Source organism: Spermophilus citellus, assembly GCF_964194105.1.
Source record: "Spermophilus citellus genome assembly, chromosome: 1".
In the NCBI taxonomy this organism is placed as follows: Eukaryota; Metazoa; Chordata; class Mammalia; order Rodentia; family Sciuridae; genus Spermophilus; species Spermophilus citellus.
This window is the reverse complement of record NC_138182.1, coordinates 288,169,390-288,177,272: the sequence shown is the minus strand read 5'-3', so window position 1 is coordinate 288,177,272 and position 7,883 is coordinate 288,169,390. Positions and strand designations below refer to the sequence as shown.

Below are 7,883 nucleotides of genomic sequence, written 5' to 3'. Positions count from 1 at the left end.
GCTAGACTTTTAAAAAGTCTCGTCAGGTCGTTGACTGAACATAGACAGCAGAAGGGAAGCTTCAGTTTTAAATAATACACATTTCACAAAAATAGTTTGGAAAAGCCACAAATGGATGACTTTACCCTCAACGAGGAAAAATCCATAACCCCTGTGGAGTAGGAAAGTCTAATTTCAGGGGATGAATACTTGGAGCATCTAGTTATTGATTCAGTCAGCTTCTGCTGCTGTGACTAAAAGACCTGACAAGAACAATTTTAGAAGAGGAAAAATGTATCTGGTTCACAGTTTCAGAGGTCTCAGTCCACAGACAGCCAGCTCCATTCCTCAGGGCTCACGGTGCGGCAGAAGAGTGTGGTGGAGGGAGGGAGCTCACATGAGGATCAAGAAGCGGAGAGAGCCTCAGCCCAGCTCCCCAAATACATACCCCAGAGCCACACCCCCAATGACCCACCTGCTCCAGCCACACACACCCGCCTTCAGCGCCCCCCCATCAGGGAGGTGCTCATGGACTGGGTTCAGGCTCTCACAGCCCAGTCCTGTCACCTCTGAAGTTCTTGTATTGTCTCTCACATGAACACTGGGGTCACCACCTCCAAACCATAACGGTCACAACAAAAACCTACAAAGAAATGAGAAAATGTGGCCCATTCACAGAAGAAGAAGTCTTTGGCAAAAACCATCCGAGGGAGCTTGGGCACGTCACTTATTAGGCAGAGACATTAAATCATCTGTCTTCAATGTACTGGACAAACTAGAGGGGACCTCAGCACAGAAAATGCAGACAGTGGGCCTCAACAAGGGAGATCACCAACACGGGAGGAACCGCAGAGGTGCACCAACACGGGCTCCAGAACTAGGCCAGGAGGGGTGACATGGCACTCCCACCACAGGAGCCCCACGGCTCCGAGCAGGAGGCCAGCTGCCACCATCCTGTCTGCAGGGTGAGGGGGAAAGAATGAAGAGGACAGATCCTGAGGGACAGGGGACAGGGCGAGCACCAACCCACGCATCCCAGGAGTCACAGGCAGAAAAGAGGGAGAGAGGCAGAAAACGAACTCAAAGACATCCCCAGACCTGACCCCAGGTGGGAGTACACATGGCTCAGCGGCCCACAGGTTGGAGGGGGACGCACTCTGAGAGGTCCAGACCCAGGCCCCGTGGAGCTGTCCCGACCTCGGCCACGAGAGGATTTCTTTTTCTTTTTTCTTTTTTTTGTTCAAAGACTCTGATTTTATTTTGTGATCTGTGACAAACAGCCTCATTCTCAGTGCAGGTGGCCCCTCCTCCCCAGGGGACAACTTGGGGTGGGGCCCCCCATGAAGTCATGGCCTCCACAGGCCCTAGGGAGACCCACGCAGTTGGCCAAGACCCGGTGGGTGGGAGGCCGTGACTAGATGGGGTGGTGGTCAGGTCAGGTAGCTGAGAGCTGGAAAACCCTGTCCTTGGCCCTGCTCAGTTTTGGACGGCTGCGCCTGTGACGGAGAGGGGTGTGAGGTTCCCCCCACCGCACAGGACCCCTGGGCCAGGCCTGGCTTTGATTCCAGCAAGGGCTGGGCTGAGAGGGGAGCAGGAAACACGTGGGCGTTGCTACTGGTGCCCGCAGTCCCACACCGCGGGCAAACTGTTCCAGCAGGCCCCCGTGGCCCCAGAGGGACTGGGGCTGCTGCCCGAAGCCCCACTGGGCGGCTGTAGGCGGCCAAGAAGGCTGAAGGCACCTCCTGCAGCCACGTCTCCCGGGCACTCAGAGCGGCAAGCCTGGGTTTGGGGACTTGCAGTGGACTGCTACCCATCCTGAAGACGTTGTCAGGATGGTTTGAAGATGAGGAGTTGGAAGACTTGGCTTCAGCCAGCCCCGGGGGGGAAGGCAGGTGGTCCTCGGAGGGCTGTGGCCGGTTCCAGAGCACACTCTGCCGAGAGGACGAGTGAGTCTTCCTCCAAGCTGCCTGAGTCTGTGCTCCTGCCAGAATCAGCTCCGTGGCCTCAGGGGTGAAGCTCCCTGCGGCTCCTGGGGAGCTCTCGTGACTAGGGAGAAGTCCCTTCGTCTCCGCAGATGTCTTCCACAGTGGAGCCGCGTCCCGGGCAGGCAGACTCCTCCTCCTCTGGGTCTTCAGAGCAGAGAACCCCTCGGAGGTGATATGCTTCAAAAACTGAAGCAGCAGGAGAAAATCTCCTCTCCTCTGCTGAGCCGACCTACCAACATGTGCCCAAAGAGGAACCAGTCATAGGCCACAGTTAGGTAGAGGGTCTCAGCAGGCTTCAGAGACGTGTGGATGAGTCCATCAACCACGAGGAAAGGCTCAGGAGAGAGATGAAGAAGGGGGTCCCATCCCAGCCTGAGATACAGGGCACCAGCCGCCCGCTGTCGCCATCGCTGTTGACTATGGAGAGCAGCAATTTCAGGTAGTTTTGTGTCTGTTGCACCAGGTCCCCACTCTGATACAGGCTCCAGTCAATATTCAGAGGGTGAGTCAGGAATTCGGGGATGCTCAAGGGGGCATCGACGTAGTCCTGCTTCCAGTTAAATATGAGCCCTTCGTCCATGTGATCCCGATCCTGATATTCCTTGAAAAATTCACAGCCTGGATACGGGATGGAGAGGAGAGTGAAGTCGGCATAGCGCTGGGCTTTGTCCACCTTCTCAGAGGAGGCTACATTCATGCCAAATTCCACCTTCTTGTTCTCCACCATGAGATCACAGATGTACTTGACTGACAAGTACCCAAGTAACCTGATGTCATAGCCTCTGACCTTATGAAAAAGATGCATGTCCCCACTTCGAAGAGCACAATCCTCTTCTGTGACGTCCTCCACATCTGCCCAGGAATCATCTGCACCCCCTGAGAAAAAATAGTTGTAGCCAGAGCGTCCATAGAGCTCCCCGCATCCAGCCAGCGTGGCTGACCTGCAAATGTGCTTGCCTTTGAACTGGGCAGACGCACCGTCCTCTGCACCTGGCCATCTTGCTGTGGTTGATGAGGTCTTGCAGCTTGCTCATGGCACGGTGCTCTGAAACGTGTCTTTCTCCTTCTCAGAACTCTCATATTCCAGGAACACCATGTGCCGGGGATAGTGACCACAGATATCCCCATTCACATTTGGAATCACGCTGAAGCAGAAGTCTCGGCCAAACAGCTCCAGACATCTCTTCTCAATGCGCTCAGCCTTAGAGCTGCTCGTCCCTCTGCCGTCCTGGGCCCGGTACTGAGTCGGGGAGAACTCTTCTAGGGGCTCCTGAGGCGGCGGGTTGCCTGAAGAGGCTGAGGACCCTGCCGAGGCAGCAGCAGCGGCGGCGGCCCGAGCGCCTGCCATGGTCCAGCCCCACGTCCCCTCAATGTGCCTCAGCCCGGCCCATGGCATCTGGCGGCACCGACTGCTACTCTGGAACCTCGCGAACCGCCTCAGCCGCCGGCTTCTTCTTCCACTGGCAACGAGAGGATTTCTACAGCAGCAGGAGAGAGACAACTGGTCACAACCAAGAAACTGAACTGACTTCCCACAAAACCCAGCGCCTCAGCCCAAGGGGGGTCGTGAAGCCCGAAGGAAGGCAGAACGGGGGACAGCAGAACCAAAGCTCTGTCAGACAAGTGGACCCTCAGAATGGAGGGGAATCAAGACACTTTCCGATTCACAGAAGCTGAGGAAGTTCCTTCCCAGTGGACCTGCCCTAAAACAAGTCCAAGGAAGCCCTTCAGGCTCAAGGGGAGCTGGATGGGACTTGAATCCGAGAGGCAAAGACAGGGCAAGGGCCCAAGCCCAGGGCGCCCGCCCTGAGTGGCCTTCTCCGGGTGTGTGACTCTCCTACCTACGCGACTCAAAAGGGGACCGTGGGAAGCCCTGATCTCAGTGAGAAGCGTGATGGTGACAACCAGAGGAAGAAGGAAGATGAGAAGGTCCAGGGGGCACCCTCAGCTGGAGTTCCTGGGACTGGCTGTGACAGACGGAAGGTGCCAACCGTGTTCCCAAGGTGACCACTAACAGAACGATGAGAAGATACACAGAAAAGACAAGAGACGTCAAAATGGCATACTATAGACATTTAATATAAACAAAATAATTGAAAATATAATATATTAGGTACAAAAAGGCAGCAGTGGAGGAATTGAGGGGTAAAGTTACATAAGATAATCAGAAAAATGCTAAAATGCAGAATTAAGTCTTTTCTGGTTAGTAATTGCTTTAAATGTATATGGATTAATTAGTACTATTAAAATGAGATTGGTTTAAAAATACGGTCATTTAAAAAAAAACATATTTATTGTTTTGGTGTAGATAGAAACAACACAGTGCCTTTATTTTTATGTGGTGCTGAGGATCGAAACTGGGTCCCGCCCGTGCTAAGCGAGCGCTCTACCGCTGAGCCACAATCCCAGCCCCCAAAAATATGGTCCATTATATACTCTCTATAAGAAACTCTGTAGGGTTTGAAACTTGGAGTTTGAAAGAACAGAAAAAGGTTGCATACCAATCATAATCAAAAGAGAGCCAAAGTAGCTGTTTCACTGTCAAAAAATAGACTTTGTTGAAAAAAAAATTTAAGACACAAAGAAGGATATTGGTATTAATAAGAGTTTCAATCCAGCAAGAAGATATAAATATTCTACACTTCTAAAGACAGAGTCCCAAAGTAAATAGAGCAAATCCAGACAAAATTAAAGTGGGATATAGGCAGAGCTACAATAACCGTGGGAGACTTCAACATGCCCCTGTTAGGAAATGATGGGAAAATCAGACACGAATCAAAAAGAAAGAGAGGACTTGAACCCAGAAAACTAATCAGGACTCACAGACCCACACAGAACACCCACCCAACAATGGAGTACACCTTCTTCCTCTCCAGGACACACCCCATGTGAGCCCACAGTACTACAAAAATGTCTTCAGGAATTTCAAAAACTGACATGCAGAGTATTGTTTTCAATCACAGTGGGATAAAACTAAATATCACTAATAAAAGAAAACCAGGCGCTGGGCTGGGGCTCAGTAGCAGAGCACTGGCCTAGCACAGGTGAGGCACTGGGTTTGATCCTCAGCACCACATAAAAATAAATAAATAAAAATAAAGGTACTGAGTCCATCTATAACCAAAAATATCCAAAAAGAAAAAAACATATGATTCATATATATGGAAATTAGGCACAGTGAGTCAAACAGAAGTCACAAGAGCAGTAACGAGATCACACACCAGAATTTCTGGGAATCGGTGACAGTCGTGTGGAGAGGGAACTGGTGGCTGGCAGCACCTGAGCTGAGGAAGACCTGGAGTCAGTGCCCAACCGCACACTTTAAAAGGTAGAAAAGGAGAGCAAACCAAACTCAAGCCTAAAGGGACAGAACAACAAAGAGTACAGCAAGAAACGGAAAATGATAGGTGAGTCCAGCAAAGTCCAGCAAAGCCAAGAGCTGGGTGTCTGCAGATCCCACAGACCACAACAGGTCTGCCGGCTCGGAGCTGAGAGGAGACTCAACTCACCAGAGCCACAAGAAACCGAAGGGACTTCACTCCCAATTCTACAGGGAAAGGACCACAAGAGGGTAACCCGGCACAGCCACAAATTGTACCGTGTAGATTATTAGGGTTTCGGGTTGAGATGACAGGTGGCCCCAGAGAATGCACGAATGTTCAAGGGGAAATGATCAGATCACGAGACCCATAACCTGATGAGCAGACCTGGAACCTGGAACCGATACCCTGAAATGCTTAGATGACGAGAGCCATGGCCTGAGTGGTGCCTGGAGCCTTTAGAATGCACTAACTGGGTGGTCACTGTGGCAGGTGACCAGTGGCTGGGGGAGGTGGGTCACTGGGTGCCACTGGGTTTACATTTTGTTCCCAGGGAGTGTGCTCTCTCTGCTTCCTGACCCCCCAGTTCTGAACTGAGTTCTCCTGCCACATTTCTCTGCCATTATGATCTGCATCAGCTTCGCCCAGAGCTACGACTCAGCTGACATGGACTGAAGCCCTGAATCTGGGACCCAAAATAAGCTTTTCCTCCTCTAAGTTGTTGTTGTCAGATATTTGGCCACAGCAGAGAAAAGGCAACTAAACATAGACAAGATGAGAAAAACGCCGAAAAATACACAAATTACTAACATGACTCAAGAGGAAAATGTTAAAGATGCCATAACTTTCAGTTAAAAAGAGCAGGTGGACGACACTCATACACAAGCCCAGATACCCTGAATTATGGGAAGAAGAAGGTGACTACCAAGCCGGGTCTGCGGGTCAGCGATGAGTGCCTGAGCACACCTTTAGGACAAGAAAGCAGGGAGGAGGGGAGCAGGAAGCTGACCATCACCTAGAGTCTACAGGGAGGACGGTGAGTGCCTGAGCACACCTTTAGAACAGGGAAGCAGGGAGGAGGTAGAGCAGGAGGATTCCCATCTCACAGAGTCTACAGGGAGGACAGTGAGTGCCTGAGCACACCTTTAGAACAGGGAAGCAGGGAGGAGGTGGAGCAGGAGGATTCCCATCTCACAGAGTCTACAGGGAGGACGGTGAGTGCCTGAGCACACCTTTAGAACAGGGAAGCAGGGAGGAGGTGGAGCAGGAGGATTCCCATCTCACAGAGTCTACAGGGAGGACGGTGAGTGCCTGAGCACACCTTTAGAACAGGGAAGCAGGGAGGAGGTGGAGCAGGAGGATTCCCATCTCACAGAGTCTACAGGGAGGACGGTGAGTGCCTGAGCACACCTTTAGAACAGGGAAGCAGGGAGGAGGTGGAGCAGGAGGATTCCCATCTCACAGTGTCTACAGGGAGGACAGTGAGTACCTGAGCACACCTTTAGAACAGGGAAGCAGGGAGGCGGGGGAGCAGGAGGCTGACCATCACCCGAGTCTACAGGGAGGACGGTGAGTGCCTGAGCACACCTTTAGGACAGGGAATCAGGGAGGAGGGGAGCAGGAGGCTGACCATCACCCAGAGTCTACAGGGAGGACGGTGAGTGCCTGAGCACACCTTTAGAACAGGGAAGCAGGGAGGAGGTGGAGCAGGAAGCTGACCATCACCCAGAGTCTACAGGGAGGACGGTGAGTGCCTGAGCACACCTTTAGAACAGGGAAGCAGGGAGGAGGTAGAGCAGGAGGATTCCCATCTCACAGAGTCTACAGGGAGGACGGTGAGTGCCTGAGCACACCTTTAGGACAGGGAATCAGGGAGGAGGGGAGCAGGAGGCTGACCATCTTACAGAGTCTACAGGGAGGACGGTGAGTGCCTGAGCACACCTTTAGAACAGGGAAGCAGGGAGGAGGTGGAGCAGGAGGCTGACCATCACCCAGAGTCTACAGGGAGGACAGTGAGTGCCTGAGCACACCTTTAGGACAGGGAAGCAGGGAGGAGGGGAGCAGGAGGCTGACCATCTTACAGAGTCTACAGGGAGGACGGTGAGTGCCTGAGCACACCTTTAGGACAGGGAAGCCGGGAGGCGGGGGAGCAGGAGGATTCCCATCTCACAGAGTCTACAGGGAGGACGGTGAGTGCCTGAGCACACCTTTAGGACAGGGAAGCAGGGAGGAGGGGAGCAGGAGGCTGACCATTTTACAGAGTCTACAGGGAGGACGGTGAGTGCCTGAGCACACCTTTAGGACAGGGAAGCAGGGAGGAGGGGAGCGGGAGGCTGACCATCACCCAGAGTCTACAGGGAGGACGGTGAGTGCCTGAGCACACCTTTAGGACAGGGAAGCAGGGAGGAGGGGAGACGGGAGCAGAGATGCTTTGCTTGTGTACCTGGAGAGCAGGTCCCCATTTCAAGTCTGTAGTCTGTCTCAGTTAAGGCTGCCAAAGCTCCTGCCCAGGTCAAGGTGGAGTCAGGGCCAGGCGGATGGCAAAGGTGGGGATTAGCCTCCAGTGGAGCACATGTGTGCTGCTGGCTGGTTCCCCACA

The 7,883-nt window shown here is 52.9% G+C and overlaps 1 pseudogene across 1 annotated transcript in view; it reads right to left on the bottom strand.

Moving 5' to 3' along the window:
• Positions 1–690: 690 nt before the first annotated feature.
• LOC308642177 (phosphatidylinositol-3,5-bisphosphate 3-phosphatase MTMR14-like) overlaps positions 691–7,883 on the bottom strand; it is a 60,692-nt pseudogene continuing 53,499 nt past the window's right edge. Inside the window, exon 9 of the transcript XR_014024381.1 lies at positions 691–3,442. The product of XR_014024381.1 is annotated as a phosphatidylinositol-3,5-bisphosphate 3-phosphatase MTMR14-like (transcript). The remainder of the gene's footprint in view (positions 3,443–7,883) is intronic.